Source organism: Petromyzon marinus, chromosome 25 (genome assembly GCF_048934315.1).
Source record: "Petromyzon marinus isolate PM22_M1 ecotype Great Lakes invasive population chromosome 25, UKy_Petmar_22M1.pri1.0, whole genome shotgun sequence".
In the NCBI taxonomy this organism is placed as follows: Eukaryota; Metazoa; Chordata; class Hyperoartia; order Petromyzontiformes; family Petromyzontidae; genus Petromyzon; species Petromyzon marinus.
In genome coordinates, this window is record NC_133691.1 from 2,012,533 (window position 1) to 2,040,430 (window position 27,898).

The 27,898-nt window shown below is 42.6% G+C and overlaps 1 long non-coding RNA gene across 3 annotated transcripts; it reads left to right on the plus strand.

The window, feature by feature from the left end:
- Positions 1–5,193: 5,193 nt before the first annotated feature.
- Positions 5,194–27,054, plus strand: LOC116945989 (uncharacterized). Of its 3 annotated transcripts, none has more exons than XR_012945285.1 (5): positions 5,194–6,537; positions 11,156–13,025; positions 13,485–14,975; positions 15,555–15,659; positions 24,041–27,054. It is a non-coding gene; the product is annotated as an uncharacterized LOC116945989 (long non-coding RNA). The 3 variants fall into 3 exon arrangements; XR_012945286.1 differs by lacking the exon at positions 5,194–6,537 and adding an exon at positions 6,555–6,758; XR_012945284.1 differs by lacking the exon at positions 5,194–6,537 and adding an exon at positions 6,777–8,635.
- The last annotated feature ends 844 nt before the right edge of the window (positions 27,055–27,898 follow it).

A 27,898-nucleotide genomic window follows, 5' to 3' on the forward strand; every position in this document is an offset into this window, starting at 1 on the left:
TGTTGGACTGTGAGTACGACACCCGGTTCTTCTATGAACAAATGGAGGCAAAACTGATTCGAATAACACATTCACGACGTGAATAATGGTAAGTTTAGAGCCCAATAAACCCTGAGAGGTATTTCTTACCTTTGAGCATGTATGCACGACATTTCAGAATCTAGTAAAGTCAAATGAATATCTAATACCATTATCTAGCTTTTCTATACTAACAGAGCAATCGTTTTTGTAGAAAATGATGTAATTTTAAAAGGTTCTTAGAAACCAAGGGTGGAACAACTACACTGACAATGCATAAATTACTAAATCAAATGGGAAGTCGGGCAAAGAGATGCGCTCTGACCACGGCTCTTCACATTGACACTCGAAAATGTCTGGAATTTGGATTTGAGAAAAAAAGACATATACAAGTTGAAAGTATTCATCATCTCAATAACACACTCTAGTCATAACACATAAGTGAAATCAACTGCAGGAAATTGTTTAAATAAATTAACGACGACTGCTACGTAGTGGGGCTGTAGATAAATTAGGAAAACAAGTGACATAAAACATTTGCTGAACAAAAGGATGTAATTGTTGGGGGAATACAACTGGAAAAGAACACTTTATATCGAGGGCGATTATTAAAGGAATACAACTGGAAAAGAACACTTTATATCGAGGGCGATTATTAAAGGTGGACCAAGGTGATAATTACGAAACAGAGGTAAATAAGAACAATGTCGTGCATTTGGAAAATATAATGAAAAGAAATTTGCATACCATTATGCCACAATAATACTGTATTAAATCCGTGCATATTATCTGCCAGGATATGAATTGGAAATATGGACTTTGACAAAAAAACACACAAAGAACCAAACCTGAAAAGTTTGCTAAGATGCATGGAGAGATTGCATGCTGGGAATTTCAATGAATGATAGAAAGAAGACATGGATCAGAGAACAAATGTAAACTAGAAACATCTTGTTGACCTTAGAAGAAGGGGCTTGCGCAGGACACTTTGATGATAGCTGATGGACGAGGCTCGTAATAGAATGGCACCAGAGGAGAGCACGTCTGAGAGGATGACAATTGTGGAAACGCAATGAAGAGATCAGGTCGTGCATAGGAGCGAGATTGATCGTGGCATTGCACGACTGTGAGGCGACGTGGGGAGACTTTTATCCAACGGTGGATAATGATACATGATGATTCTGATCATCTTGTTTTGCCAAAACCAGGTAGTTTGGCATGCAATACGTACTGTGCTTTTACTCATCAGAATGGCACGTATCAACTGATTTAAACGGTATACAGGAATGTATGTAGCAAATACTGTGATATATTACCCAATACATTGGCCACAAAGGAAAAACAGTACAAAATATAATCTCTCCTGCTTTGGACTTGTTTCATATATACAGCAGTAAGCCTGTACATTCCACTCACAATAAAGATGTACCGCCATATTTTTGTAATTGCATTTTCAGTGCATGTTAAAACCACGTACTTCATACTAATTTTTTAAATATCTCATAAACGCAAGCTCAATCATTTTCCTGATGCTATTGTCATCCATGTGACTAGCTGTTCTGCATAAAACTTTAAAATATCCTCGCATAAATATGTAATTCCATTAATATATAATTTACGGACCTTCCTGATTTCTTTTAAATTGTTAATGAGAGATCACAGGTTTGGAGCATCACATCTGCTGTAATGTGTGTAACCAGCTGCTCGGCGCGTGTTGGAAGGGTGATGATGCGTTCTGCCCGATTTTGTTAGTTTTAATTAGGATCTCTGCTCTGCTGCATGCATTTGTTGTAAAACCCCCTGGCTGACTGGCTTGCTTGGCTAAATAATAAAACCATCATGAAGCCCCATAGCATCTCAAAAACTAGAAGAATGTAGGAAAGCAAGGTAATGCAGTACATGCCGCACTGAAAATGTGTTTATATTCTGGCCGTAGTCTTTTTAATATATCCCCATTGCTTCCAGTACATTGACATCATCATAAGTAGCCGTGGTCGATACACTGCTAGATAAAGGCCTCCCCAATCCTTCATCATCTCACGATTCCAGTGCACAACGACACACATTTCTGGAAACGTGTTGTACCCTTTAACAAACGATGGTGGAACACAGGGAATCTTAAATAAGACCGCGATAATCCCAAGACAATATTTATTATGACGCTGTACACGCGCACTCAAAACAATGGTTGTGTACATCCGCTGTTAAAATTCTGTATTAATACCGAAATGTATCCTATACCCATAATTTATTTTGCAATGAGACGCAATTTGCCTAAATCCCTGGTACAGTCTAAAAAACACAGTAAACCCTTAACGCAGTTCAGTCGATATCGAAACTAAACGAGCTAATGGAATAACTGCCTGCCCCCCCACTCACATACACAGAGCCTTTGCTGAACGCAAAACGGGATTAGCAATTACAGGAGCCGAGGTTCTCTCTATTCTCACCCCCTAGGCTGGGTGTCAAGTGCCTAGGCACGTCACTTTGTATGCATTATTACTGTGCATGACATGCCACATTGCAGTGACCCTACATTTCCCCCCTATAGGAGGTTTTATTAACGCTTTCCAACTAAGGTTGAAAGCATTAATGCATTTGCTCTCTCCGTCTGCCGGTCGGTTTAGTCTGTCTGCCTGTAGCGTGATGGGGGTCACAATAACTCTCGTAACAATGACCTAATAGAGTATATAAAGTTGTATTGCTCTTAGGAACTCGCTCTATAGACAACTCTTCCCCTGCTATATTCACCAAGTCCGCACTAGATTAAGTATGGTCAACAACAAACTCCAGTAGATTTACAAAGGGCTGAAAATGCATACAATGTGTACACCTGCAAATTAACTGAGCACACAAAAAGCATATGATGGGCTATTTTAAAAAAATATTCTGGATGAAGGCATCAAATGCAAATAGTGGGAATCGAGTGCGAGTTCACGACCTGATGAAGCTCAACGCAGTTTGCGCCAAACCTCATACGACGTCGTGAAAAGTGACATTTATTGGTTAGAATTGTATCAATACATTGGCACATATATAAATAATATAGCTTGTAAACCATCACTGTGGGAGCCGACTGTTGGTGTATCACACACACACACGTGTTATGAAACTCCCTTACCGTGTGCATCAAAGTGCTTATTCCGTGGATCGCCAAAACTCGGTCGGTAGGTACAGCAACAATGTGGACCCCACCTATTCCATAAAGCAATGTGGCCGCAATATTTTACCATTTAACTTTTAACACAAAAGTGTTTAGAATTGTGTTTGTATTGTTTAAGTGTTTGTTACTCAATATCTACTAATAGATAAATATTCATATTATATTTTTCATTTCATCATCAGGCCCCATGGCGTGAAGTGCCATCCCCAACTATACTTCTTCACACTATCTCTACTCTGGCTTCTCTATTTGCTTTAAAAAAGTGCTATTACCCACCACTTAGCCTGTTTTATGTTTCCCTTCAAGGAAGTATAGTACTTTATTGCGTTTTGTTGTTGTTGTTCAAAGTTGTAGGACAACTTTGAATATCCAACTCGCTGTGGATTGAATGATAGTCGGACATGTGAATGATAATTTTATTGTTTTTTTTTATTATTTTATGATTTCCCTTCTACGTGACTTTACCGAAAGAACCAAAAATATGAATCCCTGCAGTCACGAAAGCTTTAAATCGAAAAATGATGTATATGTGAATATCTACGGAACACGAAGTTACACCATGTAACAAACACTGCACCTGTGCGAGCGATTAACTGGTACTGTATTGAATGTTTCATCTGAACTAGTGGCACTAGTATCAGCAAGGTGTCCAAAGCGCAGCTGGAAACTGCACTTCCCAAGTGGCTTCAGGACCAGAATAAGTTGTTAAGATTATGCCAAAAAAAACACTGCAACCCAAGCTGAAATGTAATATATTCAAAATAGAATCCGTGCTTAAAAGCAGGGCTGTAATTTCGTTTATTAATTGGTAAAACTGAAATTAGGTGCACTCTTTTAATGAGTAATGCTGGTGCCCATTAGAATCGTAATTTCACTAATTTTCGTAGGGTACAAACGTGCGTGTTGCCTGCCCTTCGAAGCGCGGGTCACCCTTTGATCATGAACATTCCTAAATTAGTAAATTGCACTAAGTGAACATTAGTAACTATTACAAGGCGATGTATAAACCGTAAAGATTTGCAAGAAAACAAAACAAACACAAAATAATTGCTTTAGAAATCAAGAGCATCATCATTCCCTTGACGACATTTGGTAAATGATTGCCCCAAAACACGTGAAGTTTAAGTCAGTGCAGATAAACCGGTTTCACTGAACAAAGGCAGGCGGAGGGCTGTGTTTCAAAAGGCTTTTGACAACCCATGTTTGACAACACATCTTTAAGATTAAATTATTTGATGATGCTGCGTTGACAGCGTTACACAAGCACAATTAACACACACACAAAAACACTCAACACATTTGTCATTAACATTGCCTTAAAAAGGAAAATATATCTTCGGCGACGTCTTGGGGCAATGGCTCTTCTTCATAGCACAAATTACACACCTTTAAGTACACTTAATGCATCTCAAAAGTACTGTGGCTTTAAAAATAACGGGGGATGATCATTGTTTAAGCAGGGAAAACTTTAATGAGTGTAGATTGAATCTATCTGTGCAGAGCTGCGTTGTCCCACCAAATGCAAGGTGGGGTTTCTCCGGGTTTGCACTCATTAATGGAATTGCCAACCATGTCAATGAGAATTGGACCCTTCAAGGGGTAAATCATTTACATCGGCGTACACTTCTATGCATGCATGTTGAACTTCTTTCGCACCGCACGTAGCCTAACCGTGCTAATGGGTAGGCGCGGGGGAGGGTCACCAAACTCAACACAGTTGTCAAGAAATTAGTTTTCAATCTGTTTTTTTTGTGTTTTGTTAAACGCATTGCTCCAGTGTAGTCCTCATATCGGGAGGAAAGCGAGTGGCTTTTATTTGTACACTCTTCTCGACTGCGTTTGTAACCAAAAACAATGTTGTCGTTTCGGGAAGAGGCAAAATAAGTGTCGTCGGTTCTCAAAACGTCGTTCTGACGGACCCTCGTAAAGAAGTTATATTTATTGCAGGCTTACGTGGTGGGGGTTGGGGAGACGGCCCTTGTGAATGCGGGAAAGGAGATGCCACCAACATGATGTCGGTGCCAGCTGTTTGTGTTTAAAACACGGAGAGAAAAGGTGTCACGTTGGTACAATTGGAACGGCGGTAGTTTAAGAATTGTTGTTTTGTATACAAAACGCTTATTTGGGTGGTAACATGAAAGATTGTGGTGGGTGTGATATAGAATGGTATTGTGACAATCTGAACGCTTTAACGTGCTTTTTTTTGGCATGTATGTATAATTATTTGGGTCTGCTCTGAATGGAGGGGGGAGGGGGAGAGACAGACGGGATTGCTGGAAGACTTTTTGCCATGGCACGGCCTGAATCAACACCATCCACCTCGTCCAGGGCATTCACCTGACACGTAGGTCCCAGTCTCTCCCCACCACCACCACATTACGGTGTTAACATACACGACTGTAGTAGTAGTATAGAGTACTACTACTACACTCATCGAGTATATACACAGCAGAGTACTTATATTGAATGGCTTAGGTTGCTGTAATGCGTGAAACTGCTTCACTAAAACTCGCCATTGGTTTTGGCTTTGCCAGCAGCAACATTCCTAAAATCCGCGTTGATCCGCGATAGAAAATTAACAAAAAAGAAAACCAAATCAATGCGCCGACATCAACGCAAATGCACGGCCAAGTGCATTTGCGTTGACCGCGAGACGACGCAGAAACACACACAAAGACACAGAGACACACAAAGACAGAGACACACAGAGACAGAGACACACACAAAAACAGACACACAAAGACAGAGACACACAAAGACAGAGACACACACAAAGACAGACACACACACAAAGACACAGACACACACAAAGACAGAGACACACACAAAGACAGAGACACACACAAAGACAGACACACACAAAGACAGAGACACACAAAGACACAGAGACACACAAAGACAGAGACACACACAAAGACAGACACACACAGATGGTGTAGACACACAAAGACACAGAGACACACAAAGACAGAGACACACACAGACAGACACACACAAAGATGGTGTAGACACACAAAGACACAGAGACACACAAAGACAGAGACACACACAGACAGACACACACAAAGATGGTGTAGACACACAAAGACACAGAGACACACAAAGACAGAGACACACAAAGACACAGAGACACACACAGAGAGACACACAAAGATGGTGTAGACACGGGGGGGTTACTGATGTCGGCTCACGCTCCCGTCGCGTCTGGCAGCAACTAAGAAGTTTGGGGGGGGGGGTGCCCCCCAGTGGAGAGGCGAACTTCTCCAGCCCCCCACCCTGGGAGGGAGAGAGACACAGAGAGGTGGACACGGCTCCTGCCGGCACACAGTCTCAACGCCCTTGCCACCATCAACGTCGTACGTACCGCCTCCCATTGGAACTCACGTGTGTGTCGCTGAACGTCTGTTAGACGTCGTGCGGCGACGTGGGCTAAACCGCCGACTAAGTCGTTGCGAGGGTGTTCGTGTCACGTTGTCGTCGTCTAACGTTGTCTAACGTCGTGTCTAACGTAGTTGTCTAACGTGGTCGTCTAACGTAGTCGTCTAACGTCGCTGCTGCGCTCGACTTCTTTCGCACCGTACGTAGCCAACCGGAGGAGGTGCGGCGATTGAGTTGCTGGCTGTTGCTTGTAACTTTACGTCTTGGTGATATCATAGAGTCACTTCGCTTTAAGCATAAATGCGACTGTACAATTGTGCGTGTTCAAAAATGTAATGCATGAACGTGAACGTTGTACAAAATGTATTACTCTAAAGTCTAAACGGACAACGTTAATGCTGACCTACTGTAAATGTCTTAACGTACGTGGTCTTGAGCTTATATTCACGTTCACGTTATTTTGGAACTTTTGATCAATCCAATGTTTGATAGAGGCCTCCTTCCACGTCATGTGAGTTGTTTAACCATACTTCACCACGCTGGTCAATGCGCTTTGGTGTGATGATGTTTTAGGGGAGGAATTCTATTGAGATCGAACCTGCCCCCATCGTGTGCTGACTCAAACCCAAAAGTCAAAACGATTACACTGCAACAGATTATGCAAAGGTTTGATTTGGAGCTTCGATTGCTTGCGTTGCAATCGAAACGTCGTATTCTATTATATTATTTAATTTTAAATTTTCTACTTGACTTTACCGAATAAAAGCTAAAAGTATTTAATGGCTTTTTTCACAAACGTATAGTACCATAAAAGTCGGTCTGTGAATGTATAATCAACGGCGTTATATTTACTCAAATGTCACATAGGTTTTTTTACGGCATTATACACCGTGTGTTGGTTACATGAGGATGTTCGTACGGATATAAATGTTACACTTGAGGACTTTTTGCACAATCCTACTGTGCCCGACACAACGATTTTGTTTTTTGGCCAAGTGTTGTGTGGGCCCCACACGTGGCGTTTACGCGGAAACTTGTCGGCGGCGTTTGATAACTTTCACGGGAAGACTGCAAAGTTTAGTCGCTGTGTGATGATCCTGATGCTTCTGTTCTTGTGGAATCACTAGTTCATGCAGCCAGCTATGGCTCTAGGATTTGGTGTTACATGCTATTTATGTTGTTTATTATTTATTGATCACTGTTACGTTGCAATTATGGCTTTATTTTTTGGTGATTTCGAAAACGGTTTTTTTGGTATGGACATGTTTGTTTTGTTGTAGTACGGAGTTAGACTGATGGCCTTAATCTAAGTTTTCTTGTGGTTGTTGTTGTTTGACTTGCATCCCACTGGGATTTTTTTGCACACAGCGTTGGTGGTGTACGGTGCTTTTTTCAGGAATATTTTGCTGGGTTTTTTTCTTCATGGATTTTCTATTTGCAGTCACACATAGTCACTTTAAGATGTTTTTCTTGTTCGTGTTTTTGTTTGTTGTGGTTGCACCCGATTCAAGAGCCGAATGGCTCACAGGGCTATACCAAAATAAATAAACTAACTAAACTAAAATAAACTATCGCTTAGTCGACTAGAAACAACGTGGCCACGCGTACCCATGAGGGTCTCTCGTCCCCGCGATCCTACTAGCACACCGCGATTCCTATCGTCCGCGATCTTTCGTTAAACAAACAAAAACAAGTATCAAATTCCGGGGTTATCCGCCATAATTTTTACAAAATGTATTTTTAGTTTTTGCCTTCTAAAATCAATGCGCGCCGTAGCCAAAAGCACGTGGAGTGGCGGGCACTCGCCAATGATGGAGATGCCAGGCAGACACGAATACACATTCGTAGGGACACGCGTACAGAGAGACACGGTGGATGTGAATAGACACACAGAGAGACGCACACAAAGACACGTGTAGAAACAGCCAGACACATGGGGGGTGTACAGTATACAATGCAGTATATATCGAGTGGCTTTACAATGGACATTTGTCAATGCATCTCACGACGTGAAGGCGGCGAAGACTTGAGCGAAGCAACACCCTTGCTGCTGCAGTTTAAAAAAAAACATTAAATGTACGTACCACCTAATTTGATATCTCTATTTAATTGATTATTTATTGTGCCGTGAGTTGAGTGATGTAAGTAAATAACGTCGTTAAACGAGGATAACTTTGTATAACTAATAACTCGTTGCAACGGTTTGTGCGTGTTACAGTTTTGAACTACCGTGTTTAAGGCGATATTGAACTTGAGATGTCTTCTTGAAATACTATTCTTAGGTGTTAACGCGACAATGCAGTTGGGTATAGTATACAAACACGTTAACATTAAATATACATTTTTGATTTAAAGCTTTCGTGACTGCAGTGATTGCTTGTGTTGCAGTCGAAACGTCGTGAGAATTTTATTGTTTTGTTGTTTCCCTTCTACGTGACTTTACCGAAAGAACCAAGAATATTAAATATACATATATGCCGTATCGTCTAAATGGACAACATTTATACAGACTTTTGAGTATGTTGAACTTCTTTCGCACCGTACGTAGCCAACCGTGCTAATCGAAGGTAATGCCTTAACCCTACATGGGAAACTTCCATCGTTAATCAAGATGTAATTTAGCAGCCCTTAGGCATTCCACTGTTTGATGGAGGCCTCTCCCACACTCTGCCGGTCATGGGAGTTGTTTAACCAAACTTCACCACGCTGTCGGGATTGGAACATTTATGTTCGTGCGCACGTTTACACTAATTATACGTGTGTCAAAAAAAACCCGATACTAAAATAATACACGACCAGCGGGCTGCTTTTTGCGGCATTACCATTGTTTCTGCCCGCTTGCACCTCCCAATATTTGATCCTGAGCTATAATTGTCGCTTAATGAACATCCGAGCGCACTTTTTTATGGTCGCAGCGCTCCCGATTATGCAAAATTGTACGATTCGTTTTCCCACAGACCTCTCGGTTTACTTCAGCTCCTCTGACTTTCCACTCTCTCTCTTCAGGATCTTCCGCTGGACAGGAGTTGTGTGTTGTAAACGCCAGTGTAGTGCGGGGCCTCTACTTTTACACGCTTTTATTTAACTCGCTGTCTGTGTTGTTGTCGTAGCCTCAAATCTTGTAACTCAATTTTAACCCGCTTCCCAATGTGGTATCGACTGCAAACTCGGTATGCTTATGTGATACTGATGACAATACCATATTCTATCAAAAGAAATCAAAACAAGTATTTTAAACATTCATTTTTTATATGTTATGTTTCGGCTTGGGTCTAATTGTCCACTGACGTTGACTGTAATTGGCCACGGTCCCTTACGTTGTGGCAAACTTCGGGACCACTTCCTGGAGTCGTGGAGTTCTTTCATTACTAGCACGGTACATTTCATTAAAGCGTGTTTTTAAAAAAAAAGTATTTTAAATATGACTTATTTCCCATGAGACAGAACTTGTTTGCAACTCTGGGCTAAAGCCAAGGAGATTTGAGTGAGAGGGGAGGGCGTTGAGTGGGAAACTGGTGGAGGTGGCGTGAATGTGCGTGGTGGGTAGCAGCGGTGGGTCCGTGTGTGGGACAGCTTCATGACCAAAATCCCTCGGAGCAAAATAATAATAGGGTTACATATACAGCTCAAATATCTGCTAATTTTCATACAGCAGAATAAAATGTGTTGGGTATACACCAAGGGCCGTAGTCCATGGAGTCAACATTGGGGGGAACCAAATCTTCCAGGGGGTTTGGGGGTCCCTCCCCCGGATAGAAAAAATATCTAAATTTGACAACTAATTTCCTGCCTAAAATATAAAAAAAATTGACTAACACATAGAATGGACTTTTTATTTATTTTTAACAATAATGTCTAATAGTGTTATTGTATTACATTGCTCTGTTTTTACTTTTTTACCTTTTCTTGTTTCATTGTATGTAATGGCAGAGATTAGGGATTAATAAAGTACAACCATAACCACAATCATATAAACAGAAATCTATTTTATAGTAATATATTGGGGGGGGGACATTTTGAGCATATTCGAATTATTTTATAATTACGGCCTTGGTATACACACAAACACAAAGATGCCCTGTATAGTCTGAGCAGATTATTAAGGCTATTACCAGGTACTAATTTTAAGCTGAGTCGACCGAGGGGAGCCCCAGGACCGGTTCAGATAATCGTCACTGGTGTTGGCCGTGAGCGGGAATCGAACCCAGATTGCTGGGTTCATAGATCAGCAATGCTTACCGTTGCACTACCGCTCCCCACACACGGAAACGGAGATAGGGAAACACGGAGACACAGGGCAAGACACGGAGACACATTGCTATTTAAAGACTTCTATCACCCCTGATTTTGTTTGGCGGATAACAGGAGTTGCACAGCAAATTCATCCTTTTATTCACTCGTTATGCATGATTTTGTACCCCGTGTATGCGGAGTAAAGTCACGGATAATAGTATCTTCAGATATTAGTCCCCAATATTACCCCGGATAAGAGTTATCCTGGTATAAATTCAACCGACCACATCGTTTGTGGCTTTGTGAATGGTAACATTGCGACACGGGGGTGCAATGCGCATGTCGTTTTGTCTTATGTTTCAGATGTGTGAGAGCAACACAGCTGCAAGTAGTGCTGCAAGCATGGCCTTCGCCACAGGCGACATGGGCAGCAGCCTTGGTTCATGGAGTCCTGCTGGTGAGGGACCACAGTCCCAAACAATCTTACCTCGCGCAAAGGACGCACCTGCGTGCAACGCGGCCGTTGCTGGATCAGCACAGTGTCTGCGGCCAATCTTGCCAAAAATGAACCCGCTGCTTTGTCTGTATCAGATGGCCGGGAGTCACCTGAGTCAAATAGAAAATTCATTACGTGAGGAGACGTCAAATTGCAATGAACCTTACACTTGGATGAAAGACGTTGAAAAAACTAAGAAATTGTGTGGGATGGTTAAGACGCTGAGTGATGAAGTCAGTCCTCTTATCCAACCTGTATTGAATGCTGATGCAAAGTACAAATGTGAAACTTGCAAAATTGGTTTCAAAAGAGCGAGAGAGCTTAAATGCCACTGCCAAGTTTATCACACACCTGAGCAATGCACGTTTTGTACATTTACATCCATAACCACACATGAAATGAAGGCACACATTGGGAAATACCATGCTTCACCTGTGCCCATCTGGACCCCACCTGACCACGATGGAGCTGCTGGGTCGAGAACAAGCATTTCCTGTGAAGTCTGTGGGAAAACTTTCCAACAGTTGTGGTACCTTAAATCCCACATGAGAACTCACAAGAAAACCTTTGACCATAGCTGCAACATCTGCACTCGACGCTTTAAGGAGTCCTGGACACTCAGAATGCATATGAAGACCCATGAGAAAAAATACACTTCAAGGGCTGCAGCTGAAAAAGTGTATCCTGCCATGGTAAAGGATGGCAGTCCTCCCAACGCAGTGTTGATAACACCATTGCCCTATGAGATGTGCTCAGTGTGTGGATTTTTGTGTCCGATTGAAATCTTGAAAACTCATGAAAGTCTTCACACGCAGTTCTTGGATAGACCGCATTGTAAAAATGATGACACTTTGACATCAGTTAGCGGATTTGAGACAAATGATGTAAAACTCAATTTTCTTGAATGCGTTGGCCTAGTTACGCATCGAGAAGCTGTTTCCCCAATCATTAAGAACAATCCATACTCTGCTCTGGATCCTATTACAAGCATTGAGGTTTTGATGTCCTTGCAGCAAAATAAGAAAAATAGATGGCGATCTAGATCCAGAAGAAAACGCATGGACTTGGATGAAGACAAAACCACCTTTTTGTCTCCAATTAGAATACAAAATTCCAGCTTTAATACTAAGCCAATGGGGCAATATCAACATGTGGAGGAGGCGTCGTCCCAGTCTTGCGAGTCATTGCAAATAATTGGCAATGCAAACGAATCAAAGCTTAAGGGTAAAAACAAAGACTCAGATTCCTCATCATTGACAGTGACTCAAAGTGGTAAGAAAAGGAAGGGAGATGAAGGTAAAAACCAAGGCTCCTGTTTGGTGACTGTCACTGAGAAAACCTGTCAGAACAACAATGAAAGTCAAGTTGGTACAGTGGGTGATGTATGTGCAGATGCTATTGAAAAAGCCATTAATACTGTGGTTACACAAGATGCCTCAAAGGTAGATGTCAGCCTGCGGGAACAGAACAGGCGCGGCACATCCAATGAATGTCTGCGACCCAAAGAGTGTCCAGACTGTGGAAAGGTTTTCAAGACGTTCCGTCAAATGATACTTCACTCTCGCGTGCACAACAAAGGCAAGAAGGGCCTTGTTGGCATGCGTGGTGATGTGTGCATGCATGGCGATCTTAACCACTCGCCTGGTAGCTCGGAGACTACAACGATATTTAAAGTTCCCACCGTACCAGCTGAAGACACAGAGCCACTTGGATTTGTGAAGAGTATCTCTCCAGCAGGTGTGCACTATTTTGTTATACATTTGGGAATTTTTTTTTAGAAAAATTAGAAACTTTCTCACATTGGATATCGTAGTGCTATTTGTAATGGCATATACCAACTTTACTTCAAATTTAATATGGCATTTTAAAAATAACATTGTTGAAAATGCTCTGTTTTATTAAATCAGTTTTTGCCATGCCATAAGTGTTGTATTAATTTGGTTTGATAATACATGGAATTGTTGCCTTTCAACATTGCAGGTAAAGGATATGCAAACTTATATATTGTAAAATTTGAAAAAAATGTTCCAAGTTACAAATGTGTATCTGTAAATGAATTTTAAGTCATGTAATTCGCCACAGTCAAATGTAATGTTTAATAATATATATTTTCTCTCTTAGGCCAATGAAAATAAGATCGTGCTCAAGTATGAATGGTAAAATATCACTATTAATTTTCTCTTTTTGTTTTTCCAGCTAAAAAGTCAGTGACGATGCAGTTGGCTATTGGACAAGCTGTTGAGACCAAACCCTTGCAAAATATTACATTGAACATCCCTACCGATGCAGCGGCACTGCGGCAATCAAGCATCCATATGAAAGATAATATCAACTCTTGTTTGGCCAATATGACTTCTGTACCCATGGGCAATTACTTGACGTTTGACACTGATAGCTCAACCCTGTCTGTTGGCAAAAGCGCCTTGATGCAGGTTCATCCTTCAGGTCACACAAAGGCCAATGGACCAGAGGGCTGTTTAACATCTTTCAACAGAGCCACAGGGGAATTGAGCCAAATGAGTTTAACGAGTAATGAGCAGTCTGGGTTTTACTGCACGTCCAATAGTCGCTCGGATCAATGCGTGACCACTTGGAGAACAGATGCTGCCAAATCCGCTGATGCTACAAAGAGCAATATAGCAGAACATGACCAGTTTGAACCTCTGGATTTGTCCGTTAAGTCCTTGATGCAACGCGCCAGTACACTCATTGAACAAAGGAATCCTGCAGTTGTGCGAACACACGAATGTCAGCTCTCCCAATCTGAATCTCATATGTCAAGCAGACCCCCCGATATTACTCCAAAGAACGAGAGCTCGGAGTGCAGACTAGGAACAATTCAAACTACATCCAATAATGTTTCTAGCAAATACAATGAATTACACGAGCCATTCTTCACTCGTACAGGTCACTACAGTGAAAATACTGAGTTTCCTTTGTATCACATGGAACCCAAGTATATCCAACATTCTCCAATGGATCTTTCAACTCGTGCTCAACCATATGCGCAACGCTGTGGACAAAGCAAAACATGCCAGGCAATAGTAAGCTCCGTGCAAGCGTCCGCGAGTCTTCACGAGACGCATCTTTTAAAAACAGATTTGGCATTTGAGATGGAAGACAAAAATGTAAAAAATGACCTTGTGCAGCTGATTGACTTCCAGCAAGCGCTCGAGGTAGACAGAAATTACTTTGGAATAGATGTGGTAGCAAAGCAAATAATAGAGCACATCAAATTGGAAAACCCAGTTGAATGTAATGCTAGCATGTTGGAGCCAGGTCCGGTTTTGCCAGAGACTCAAATGTACATTAAGCAAGAACCAATGGAAAATGTGGATACTTCACTGCAAGTACTCCGAGACGTCTGGGAGAGCCTGGAGTTGCGTATCGAGGACACAGTTCATCCGTCCTTTACTACAAGTGATTCCGACAGTGCGAAAACTGCGATGCGAGAAAACGATGCCGTATCAGCGCTGCGCAAAGAGCTATGCATGCCTTGGAACTCTGCTGTTGGACAGATGAAAGATATCTCGGACCACAGCATGAGCTGTAGCGATAGCAGCATAAGCAGTTGCAGCAGCAGCCAGATTTCGGACGTCAAGAGAATGGACTGCACGGAAGCGAGAGGCTGGTGCCGTGTGGAGCAGAGCCTCCCCAAGACATATGAACCGAACCTGGCACCTTTGAGTACGTCCGAGTATGCCCACACGTTACATTTATACATTGTATACATTTTATCTGCACTTAATGGATACCTTCACAAATGCAGTCATGTACGTACTGTTGAAAACGTCTACATTTTATACTTACAATGGGTGACTTGTGTGGCTCAGAGGGTCAATGTAACTGATCTGGAACTGCAATGATCCTTGGTTAAACTGGATTTCAGCCACCTGGCCATGATTTAAACCGGCTTCTCAAGTGCAATGCCCCCTAGTGGATAGAAAGGTCACAGGGATTTCAGAAACAGTGCTATGATATCTCCTTCCACGAGCACTACTCTTCACAGCGTGGTGAAATGCTCTGCATGAGTTCCACGTGGATACTTAGACTCATGGCATGACGCAAATAGCACTCTTCGATTAAAACTGAGCAATACATATTTTATGCGAAATTCGTTACAGCCACTTGCAAATTAGTAAATTGTAAACTCACATGGCAACATCGCCCCCTATGGGTAGACCCTACCCGTCTGTGAAATATAGCACCGTTGTATAATCCTGGCGCTAACCCCTAAATACACTCATCATTTGCCATTGTTTCTAGGAATCAGGTGGGCCAAACCTAAGCCAAAGAGGCACAGGTGTGGAGAGTGTGGCGTGGCGTTCGGCCAAGCCCAACAGCTGCATCGGCATTCCTACAGTCACTCAGGTTAGCCTCCAACGCGCCGCGTGTGCGAAAGCGCATGGAGCAGGTCGCGAACACCGTGGCGGTCATTCGTAATTGTCTTTTTTTTTCCACTTCACGAGCGTGCTAAGGATAATGTGTCCTGTACGCGTTTCAGAGTCAATACTAAACGATGGCACAATAACACATTCCATCATTTTTTTTTAAGGCGGCTTACACCTTGGTAGGAAGGCAGCGAACCGGAACAGTACCCTTTGTACGCTCGTGAAAATGATGTTAATTATACTTGACCCCGAGGCACCTTGAGCAATCCTATAACTGATACTTCTATGCCATAAAACTGGGTCTCCTCACACTGTGGTCTTTGAAGTTAAATTAAGCTATTCCGAATTAAGATATGTAGTTTATGAGCGAAACTATTTCCTTGAATGTGCATTGTGGAGACGAACGTTCATTTGTTTTAAGAGATTAGTGGATTGAAAGCAGTCATGACATGCGCGTAACATTGGGTGGAGTGGCGGCGCAGTGGTTAGCGCACTGCATTTTGAATCGGGCGATCCTGATATTTAATTCCCGACCGACAGTTCGCATCAAAGTGACGAGCGGTATCTGAACTGCTTCTTTCGGCCCATCCTTCATCAACCCGTTCGAGGGAGCATGGTGAAGTATGGTCAAACAACCCCCACGACCAACACTGTGTGAGATGGTCATCAGCAGTGGATGAACAGAGGGCTGTAGATTATTACTTCATGGAATTTACATTAACCTCCTTTATTACATGTTAAAATATAAAGTCCAGTGAAATTTGTTCAACTTATATATTATCCCCACTGGCCATTAATCCTTGTTTGACTTATCCGTCTGTAATTTTATCTCACCAAATATCTGTCTGCAACGTCTACCAGTCCATCTGTCAGGAGTACTTATACGTCATCCGAGCTTTTAATGTAGTCTGTATAAAATTGTGTCGGCAAAACAACGGAGACGCAACATACAGTTGACAGAATGGTCTTTGTGATGGCACATGGTCACATACTTCTCGTTGATATAGTAGAGTCTTGGCTTTTCAAAAGGCCTTGCACAAAAAAACACAAAACACATATCATATATGTGAGGATGGACGACAGCCTATCTGTCGTCCATTTACGGTTGCTATAGTAATACGCAGCGGTGTAATTAAATGGCGTGAGCGTGTTCTTTTAATTAAACATTTTCATTCTTTGGTCGAAAAGTTGGACATTCAGGAGCACTGGTTGATCCCTACACTGAATTAACACCTTTACTGCCTGGAATAGTTTTAACTTTTTTCGTGTGTCACGAGAGGTTTGTAACTATTAACTTTTAAATTAACATTTCTTTTCAATTTAATGAGCAGAGTGGACTTTTGCCAATGTTTGTAACACGCCTAACCAAATTTACTTGCATACTGAATTATTATGTTGCCTTCAGGGACAGACAAAAATGGGGGGTCACTTGATTGTGTTATCGGCAGCTAAATTAATTTACATTATATAGGCCACATATTTTCCAACAGTTTTCCTGTATAGCTCACGGTATACTCAGGCATGCGATGAACAAGAATTCATTGTTGTGACTGTTTAGTTCACCCTACTGGCAAATACCATATGTTTACAAATCATGCGTTATTGTTTTAAGTGCAAAAGGTAATCTCGAGAGCTTATTTATAATTTTCCAGGGTAAATTACGGGCGCAGGATGACGTGGATGTATAATCGACAATGGTATCATTATACAAAGCTTGAAAAAAAAGGTCACTCGCATCAGATATGACTTGTTTATGAATACCGTCAGCGTAGCATACGCCTGAGCTAACACTATCGTTATACAATCTACTGTATGCGCATAAACAAGAATTCCATTTTTTTTAACACGTCCCTCCCTTTTGGACGATATTTTTTTTTTGCATCCGTGTGGAGGATGTTACCACAGTCAGCCGCCCTGCCTGTTTGCTTTAGCGCAGTACATTGCTAAGCACTTGCTTTTATAATGCACGTGGGGTGGGTGTAGCTGTGGAAGGAGCTGAGGCTAGCGGTGGATATGCATCACTTAAAATACAGCGGGTGTATACGTGCGATTGTTTGCCCTCTCGCTGTCGACGATCAGTAACTTGACATTGAAACAGAAGGTTTATTTCGTCTGTAACACGAGCAACCCTAGCTCTAACCCTGCCTTACTTATAAAGTTCTGCCCCATTTAGATTAAATTGAAATTTAAATTGAAAATGCCTCATGTAAAATGGGGTGAGCCCCTGCACCTCGGTATTTGTAATGTAAGCGGTCGAGTGCACAGAATGATCCTGATCACTTTGGCAACAATAATAAGGTGGTTGCACGGGAAGAGCAAATCGTGCTGCAGTGAATTTCATTATTTTAAAAAAGAAAGGCATTACTGCAGTGTAAAAAATACGAAATAGAATTTTGAGCACAGATTAACTTTCACCTGCTTAACTCGCACATTACTTTTGGCACGTGAACACTAAACAGGCTTTACGCCCCCTGCACGTCTCAACAAAACCGGATTAAACTATTTGTACAGATGCCGGCACTGGACATCCGCTTTACAGAGCGTCGTCGTTTTGGCGCATTTGCACCTCCCCCCCCTGCCACCCCCCGCCGATACGAATTGCCGGACGCGGGGAACGCTTTCATGAATAAAATAATGTAGCCACAGTTGCCACCGCATTGCTGGACAGTTAGGGCCGTGCATCTTGCCCAATGGGCAGAGTGGGGGGGGGGTGGACGTCAGCGCTTGAAAGTGCCGTCTTGCGGCCCAGCTGCTTAACCGGTGGCCGGCACCCGGGCGCGTCATGTGACCGCTTTCAGAGCGCCTCCTGTCCCCACAGGAGTCAGGCCCGCTGCCTGCTATCTGGCGACGTGGCAGTCACTGGCTGTAAGAGAGATTGATTGCCCCTCCCCTACTCGTGTCTGCTGTAATTGTGAAATATTACTTACATTAGTGCATTGTTGTTGATAAATGAAACTTATTTTCCCTGAGTCACCCATTATTCCTTGCCGAAATTTCATGCCTCTCCGTGTAAGATAAATCATCCTGGGGCTAGATAAATATCCGCTGCAATGAAAGAGAGTGGTAGGGATCAGCGCTGGGTGTTTATGGAGAGATGAGCGGCAAGAGAGAGGGGCCGGCTACTTGAATGCTGCCGTAAGGCGTTTTTGTAGCCCCAAGTCAGCTGTTTCGGGTGACCAGGCATATAATTACAGCAAATTAATAGTTAAAATGTGCACAAGCGGTAAACTCAATATTGATGGCCTTAAAAATGTACAGCCTGATCCAGAGCGAACACGTTTTCGCAACGTGGCAAAACAAAAATGTGAATGTCTCATTAAAAATCGTGGACAACACTTTGTAATCATAGCTTACATTTTATTTAATCACATATTTATGAAATTTCATGCATTAAGATGAAGAATACTCCATCGTATAGCTTTCACTTAAGGGGGAACCTTTTATACACTGGGAATATATTACTTTTAATATAAATTGAGCTTCATATGGCCACATTTTTGGCACACCGTGGCCTTCCACGGGAAGATATCGGCATGGGATCTTTAACGTCACCACGCGGACAAGTGAGCCCCCCCCACGATTGAGTTGCATTACAATACTTGGGCGCGGTTCGCAAACGTAGCAGCGAAAGTCACCTCGGACGACGTAAACGATACTGCAATGTCCCACACAGTTCGAGACATCTTGCCTTCATCTACAGTGAAATTGAACCATAAAAGTAAATACTCAATGGTGCCGCATGCAGTAGAGTCGTTTAAGTGCCTGGCAATGTTGGAGAAAAGAGACAAGCGGCACATACCGGTGTAACCAAACCCGCCCCGCATCCTCCCCAGCTTCCAGAAGTTCAAACTCGCATGTTATACTTTAATGGTGATGGAGTGTGCAGTGGCAGGAATAACACTTTTAATCTGTGCAGATGCGGCTTACAGTGGCTTATGTCTGTAATGTTTTTGGATTGGACAGGTACCAAGTTGAACCCAGGAGTGGGTCTCTAAACACACGCGTGTGTGTGTGTGTGTGCGAGCGCCCACACACGCACGCACACACACACACCCATAGGGGTTTCTTTTGCAAAAGCTACCCCCCACCACTTCTCCCTACAACAGAGCATCCTCCTCCAAAGCCCACATGCTCTATTATTCACAACTACCAGGCAGCATTACTCTTTAAGCAGTCGCTTTAACACCGTTACAGTGTTATGTAATCAGAGGATGACCGCATCGCAGACCACTTGTAAAGTGAAGGAATTTAGCTGCACTTTCAAAGAGGGCGTCTATGCGGGCTCCGGGTAACAGTGTTGGCTGAAATGTAGGGAGGGCTTGACTGGTTGGAGGGGTGGGGGGGCAAAGTGTGTTTGTGTGTATTATGGGCGGCTGGGGGTATTTGTGTGTGTGTGTGTCTATTATGGGCAGCTGGGGTATTTTTGTGTGTGTGTTTGTGTGTATTATGGGCAGCTGGGGGTATTTATGTGTGTGTATTATGGGATGGGAGCAGGGTGGGGTATTTGTGTGTGTTTGTGTCTATTATGGGCAGCTGGGGTATTTTTGTGTGTGTGTTTGTGTGTATTATGGGATGGGAGCAGGGCGGGGGGAATTGTGTGTGTTTGTGTGTATTATGGGCGTGTGTGTGTGTGTGTCTATTATGGGCAGCTGGGGTATTTTTGTGTGTGTGTTTGTGTGTATTATGGGCAGCTGGGGGTATTTATGTGTGTGTGTATTATGGGATGGGAGCAGGGTGGGGTATTTGTGTGTGTTTGTGTCTATTATGGGCAGCTGGGGTATTTTTGTGTGTGTGTTTGTGTGTATTATGGGATGGGAGCAGGGCGGGGGGAATTGTGTGTGTTTGTGTGTATTATGGGCGTGTGTGTGTGTGTGTCTATTATGGGCAGCTGGGGTATTTTTGTGTGTGTGTTTGTGTGTATTATGGGCAGCTGGGGGTATTTATGTGTGTGTGTATTATGGGATGGGAGCAGGGTGGGGGTATTTGTGTGTGTTTGTGTCTATTATGGGCAGCTGGGGTATTTTTGTGTGTGTGTTTGTGTGTATTATGGGATGGGAGCAGGGCGGGGGGAATTGTGTGTGTTTGTGTGTATTATGGGCGGCTGGGGGTATTTGTGTGTGTGTGTATTTTGGGGTGGGAGCGGAGGCGGGATCTGCACTGGAGATTAAGGAGTGGGTGATTGTGTTGTGGGGGCATCCTGGCATTCCTGGCGGAACGTCTGCTTTACGTGCCATCACTGCGTCAAGCGGGCGGCGTCGCCGGCGGTCTGGACACACACCAAGCTGTGTGAGGGCAGGATTAGCGCCTCATCCCAAATGTCAGATTTTCCAGAACTGAGCAGACACATCGGAGCGGAGCGGGACCTTTTTTTTTTAAACAGGAAATGGGATTTTGAGCTGATGTGTTGACACAAAGTATGAAAAGCCCCTGTATATTTATGTCCTCGTTGAATGCATAACACATGTAAATAAAGTAGGTAACGGTACACATGTAACCGCACGCTTTGTAATCATTTGGCCAAATTACCTATCTTAAGTTGGGTACTTACGACATTAGACACGTAGCAGAACTTTTAATGTTTATATGTTAATACTCTTTGTTTTTTTCGGTAAAGTCACGTAGGTAAAATACAATAAAACAATTAAATCACGACGTTTCGGAGGCAACACAAGCTTCCGTCTTCAGGTGGAACAGTCAGAGCAAGATCGCTGCATCAAGCAATCTCCACCTGAAGACGGAAGCTTGTGTTGCCTCCGAAACGTCGTGATTTAATTGTTTTATTTTACCTACGTGACTTTACCGAAAAAAACAAAGAGTATGAATCCTTGCAGTCACGAAAGCTTCAAATCTAGAATTATATGTTAATGTTAGTTTTAATGCATAAAGAGGGTCAGCGACATTGACGGACATGACTGAGGAGCAAGAAAGGGTGTGTTTGTGTGCGTTTCTGAAAACATTACCCACACACACAACCCTGCCTCCCAGGTAGAGTGGGTGTGATAGGTCCTGGCAGTGTGTGACCTGGTTCAAATGCAGCAGCTGCTGCAGCGACCAGGGTGTCCTGAACAGGAAGGAAATTGGAGACAGTGATTTGTGGCTCAGCCTTTTGCTTGTTTTGGCGCCAGTCACACGTCCTGGCTGTGCGGGCCTTGCTGAAAAGCACTTGCTGGTCCACTCGGCGGACAGAGCCAAAATAGCGCTCCTCAGGCACAGCCCAAATTGAAAAGTTTGGGCCACTCAGGACACTACCGCAATGGGGAAAATGTGCTTTAATATCGTGGCTTTTTTGTATCTGAAAGTCTGCATCGAGACAAATATAAAGTTACAGGTTGTGTAAGGGTCGAGTTGTAGCCCTGAAATTGCTTGCTCGCATCACTCACCATATGTGAACTACCGAACGACTAGCTGGTATACCAATTTATACTGCTGGGTAAAGAGAAGCTGGGAGGGGTGGGGAGGGTCTGGGAAGTCAGGATTTAAGAAGCTATCCCATCTCAATTGCCATACCGGGAGATCAAAGCAGCGACCTCTGGATTGCAAGTCCACTATGCTAACCATCACACCATGGCAGCATAAAGTTAAAGTAATTTAAACAAATTCTTCTCAATTGGCTCCATAAAGCACCGAACGAATGAACCTACATTTTTTAACCTCCTCTAACCCCTGGGACTCGCATTTGAATGTAGCCTCTGATTAACTGGCAGATTCACTTCCCTCACCTCACCACGCCCTCACCTCTTTCACTCTTGATATACGCACAATGCTCTTTGCAAATTGAAACCCTCATCGAAATGTTCTTCCCGTATCCAGTTGCGCATGCCTTCAGATGTCGTGTTTTTCCGCGAGCTTGATTTCAATGAAACGAGTGTGATATAAAGTAGATTTGACTTAAATAATATTTTAACGTCGCCATGCTAAAGATTGATTTACCATGAGACAATTCCTCTTCCTACCGCCGCATTGTTACGGGCTTTGGAATATCAGTTACAATTATGTGATGAATGAAGGCAAAGCCTTAGCGGCCGAATGGAGCAATGTTCAGTGATGAGTTACACTCGAGACGGACAACTCGCACATTCCTGCTCATGACTGAATGGAATGTTCCAAAATAGAAAAAAAAGAAACTCATTGTTGTGCTCTTGGCCAAATAGCATGAAAGCAACATTAAAATGCTGTGTATTCTGGAAGCAGCTCACAGTCCGAGCATCAACGTGGACATTTAATAGGAGGCTGCATTTATAGGGCAAACTTTTTAACTGTCACTCACTTGTAATTCCATGTGGTGCTGTGGTTTAGCCCGCTGCATTGTGTACCTGGCGACCTGAGTCGGGATTCCCGCTCATTGCTAACATGGGTGGAGTGAATCAGAATATTTATTTTATACTTGAGGAATCCGACGAGCGATAAAGATCTTTTTCACAGATGTCCAGTTGGGGCGAAATCTGACACAGTCCTTGACCCCCCCCCCCCACTAACCCTCACTGACCAGCGTGGTGAAGTATGTCCAAGAAACCCCACACATGGCTCGCACCATGTGGGGCAGGCCTTCCATCCTGTATTCCTTAAAGTAACAATGCATTTACTTTCATTAGAGTTATTAGTATCGGAAACGTAACTCTCAGATAGGGGTGAATCACTATTGATGTTAAAGTGTCCCTAGTAGCAATCTCTGTGTTGGAGTAGAAAATAATATTAACTGATGAGTATTATGAGAATAGGTTTTCCCTGATGATGAGTAAATTGATGATGAGTATTATACTCTTTGGTTCTTTCGGTAAAGTCACGTAGGTACAAAAATAATAATAGATCATGACGTTTCGATCGCCACACAAGCAACCGTATTCAGGTGAAGATGGATTCCTGCAGTCATGAAAGCTTCAAATCAAGATTGAGTAGTATTTAATTCCAACAAGTCGGTTAGTTCTGCGAATATGTTGTTAAATGTGAGGACCAACTAATTTGTATCACTGTTCTTTCCTTTTCAGTGTACTAAAGCATAACTTGCACCCACATGTACTCGTTCTATGACAGGTCATTAGGCCATAATTCATTGCATGTATGCGGATGATGTGGCTCCACCACCTCATAGTAAGATTATAGTTGCACAGCCATCAGAAGAAGAAGCAGGAGTGCATAATGATGGGGGCTTCACATTCAGTCCAACACTTAAGTACCTCTGGTATTTTTCAGAATTTTTTTTATATCGTTTTTATGTTGTTTGTTGCTGGCCACTTGGTATTTTGAGCCTTTTTGGGCCTGGGGTCTGCAAACATCTCGATATATATGTGTAGAGACAACGTGGTGAGAGATAAATGATGGAATTGCGTTGGTGTGCTCAGTGGCGGACGCCTTGTGTTCCAGGCGAGAAGTCCTTTCGGTGCAGTTACTGCCCATACGGAGCAACGCAGAGGGTGAACCTCAAAAAGCATGTCCTGAGGATTCACCACCTGCCCTTCGATAACACAGAGTACTCTGACAGCCCCAGCAAGAGGAGGAGTCGGTTGGACACTGAGGCAGCGTCATAACTCCGGATTTGGAGCGCGCGTGATGCACGTGGAGAACTCGACAATTATCTAGTTCATCCTGAGGCCTAGTGCCACGTGTATTGATGAACACAAGTGTGCAGCCCTTTGTGTGCACAAATATTTCTGTGATGAAAAGTAGTCACATTTACTGGTTTAAGAATAGGTTTGTTGCTGTATTTGTTTTTCTTTGTATACAAATTATTTCATAAATGATTAATAAAAAAAAAACTTAGTTGAAAAAATATGACATTTAAGAGTAATATTTTCTTTGTACTTGCAGTGTTTATATGTTACCTTGATTTTCAAATGTGTTTCTGGTGACGGCACCTTTAAAGGTGATGGACTTTCAAACAGTCCTAATTTATTAGTATTTTTTGTACGTAGTAATATTATTGTTGCGTGCGCGGTGTGGTCTGTGGCTATCGTTTTTTGGATAAATCCAAGACAAAGATTTATTTGCAAAAGGTGTGGCTGCTGTTTCACCTCTAGATGGAGACGCTGTGCAAACGCACCCAGAAGCCGGGCCGCGAGGACTTTGGCTCAGGGTTAGCGGCAGTAACAACCCCCCTCCCCCCCCGACTTGCTGTAAATATTGGCAAGGAAGAGCACCGACCTTCTTTGGCACTTTAGATGGTGCACATTTTAAAAAGGTGCTACTGAATGTGAATGATCTCGAATGGGGTATGGCAGCGGTTGGCCTCCTACCTGTGCATTCAGTGAATGTAATAACGTATCCAGATTGGGTTCCTTGAGCTTGCTGCAACCATTCACAATTATTTTACGGGTGACAAATGTGACATTTGCCATCTTCTACAATGATTAAGTAGACTACCCTGGTGAATTGCGCCACAATTCGGCAATGTCCTCCCCAACTGTGAAACATTTCTAATTTAATGTTCTCATCGTGTACAGATGATCATAATTTTTTCCGGTTTTGTTCCAACATTAGTCACTATTGGATGCAACGTGTACGAATCGTATCGTGGGAGCCCATAGTGGTTTGGATAACAAAAGTTGCATCCTTTCAAGACAGGGAATTACTTTGTGGGTTTGTCAGTGTTGAATAATGGATTAAAATGCATTAAAGGAACCACACATTTCAATGGCGCATTGCAAATTGTATGGAATGCATCGCCTGTAAAACTATATCTGTGTGCGTACTCCGGGTATGGATTGTCAGTAAACACGTCTGGTTTTAAATTGACAGAACTCAAGCTGCTGCCATATTCTTGATTACGGACCCTGCTAAGTAAGCATTAATCGTGCAAACCTCGTGGTTGATTTATTTGAATCGCCATGCTCAGGAGCCCACACGGTTTCTGCTGCGGCGAGGTGTTTACGTAAGTTGTGGAAAAGCGCGTAACCGTGCGTGTACAATGCACTGTACCACATGTTAGTGTGAAGTGAGCCAGGGGACTTTGTCACTGCCTACCATTGTGTATAAATAATCTCAGGGAATCCAATAGCACCGTGCGTTCACGGGCAGGTGGGCTTTCTCATCTTTTGTCTAAACAGCGAAATGCAAGTTGCCGCATTGGCGAGCTAGCAGCTCTTGCTATTATTGTCTTAGCAAGCTTGTGAACACACAGGTGGTTAGGTAAGCGTTTGTAACACCCCATTAAACATACCCAGCACACCTGAGATGATAGGCAGGCTTTGGCAAAGTTTCTGCAAGGTTCTCGTTTTGTGCGACTCGAGTTAAGGGGAAATTACTTTGTTGGCATTTTTTTATTTTCATCACCCTCATAGCCAGAGCCTTCTGTGAAAAGCCATATACAAATTCCTGTGTTCAGTGAATAAGGGCCCTACGTAAATATTATATTTAAAATATATCATTTGGTAATCCCATATGAATAATCATAATACTTCCATTATGGTACACCGATAATAATACTCTTAAACCAACGCCCCCCATCTGTGATACAATGAGTAAAGGACATTTGCTTATACGAGAGGACATTCATCATATTCAGAGGAATCGACTGAAGCTTTCAACAGGATGCATATAAAACGTACCGCACGCAAAATCTGTAAACAAGGCCTTAACACATACCTGTGAAATTGAATACAGGAACAAAGGTTATTTTCTTGCGCTGTCATTTGCATGAAGTGGTTCTGTCCTGGTAGTCTGGAAAATGTATAAAGATTTCAATAAATATTAAAGCATTCTCCATCTGCTTGCAGACATTCATGTACAAAATTAAAAAGTGGGAAATTTACGCATGCGAAAACATGTTTTCGCATGCTGAAATTCCGTGAGATTTATTTGCAATGTGGATCATTGCTTGAAAGGTCAGCTCCATGTCTTCCACATGCACTCCCAATTTAACTACAGTCACATCTAAATAATTTTATTCCGCATGTCAACACTGCGTAATGACTGTTCATCTATGAAACGCGTCATTGAGATGATTTGCATTTCTTAAGGGGCTGAGCATTATAATTTGCCCATGCATTAATAAAGTAGCCTTCTCTGCTGGAACGCGTTCAACAGCTACTCGTGTTGTAATTGGCGAGACTGCAATTCTCGCCTATTTGTTTCCTTCTACACAATAAGAAAGCAATTTCATTATTGATCTGGACACAACGTGATAGCAGTTTTATATATACAGTATAAGGTTTTCCGGTTTGTTCCGAATGTAACGTGGTAATTCATTGTTATGGTCCATCTTTACATTTTGCGCGTTCCAGTTTACATATTTATTTTGTACTAATTGTAGTACCTTCGCGACCACAGGGTGTGTATTATATTTGTCGTTGGCAAGGAAGGTGTTGCCATTGACTGGTCTGTGGAATGAGCACTGTTACATTTTGTTTAAATAAATTGCACCATTGCCTTCGGCTTGAAAACTATTTGTTCAGAAGTGATTTCGTTTTTGCGTCATCTGTCAAAAAGATGTATTGAGGCTAGTTTGGATTGTTGAAACAATAAATATTTTCCTTCATAATGTCACTTATGACTTTCTCCCCTAGCCCCCACCCCATCCCTCCAACCCCACTACACTCTTTTCCTGCCAGGCAGATTTTAAATACAAGAGTGCCTTGTTTAAATTACTGCACCATTATTCATTTTGAAACGACACTGCAGGCACCGCAGGCCTGCAAAATTGAAAATATTAGAAGGCAATGGGTTTTGTACAAAAAGGGTTAATTCAATATCGTAGGACTTGCCACCAGTTTCTATTGCCATTTCTCACATTCGAGTTTGATGTTGATATCCTCGCACCTTTCATCATTTGACTCGTTCCCGATGTCATGAGTGTGGGTGCAAACCAAGCCGTAACAAAACAAAAAAGAGAGACAGGGTTCATCTAGATTAATTTGTACTGAAAGCAGCTTGGAGAGATATTTACATTGAGGTACCTGTTTCGCGAGGGCTTGTTATGCCTTTACATTTTCATGCCTTGCTTCCACTGATGGGGACTCCTGAACTCCTTCCCAGTGCCGTATTTTCCTAGTAGCAAAAGTAGCTACATATGCTACGGGTCCCGCACTTTCAAGGGCCCCACGGTGCAGTGATTCTGCACTTACTCTATTCCTATAGTACTATACTGCCTTCAACTTTTATGAACGATTGTGTGTTTAAGGTTAGCGATTTGTCGTATTATCTGGAGTATAGCAAGTGAAAAAATACCATTACTTTCCAACGCAAGTTAAAAATGTGTTTTAATATTTGTGTGTTTTTTTTTTAATT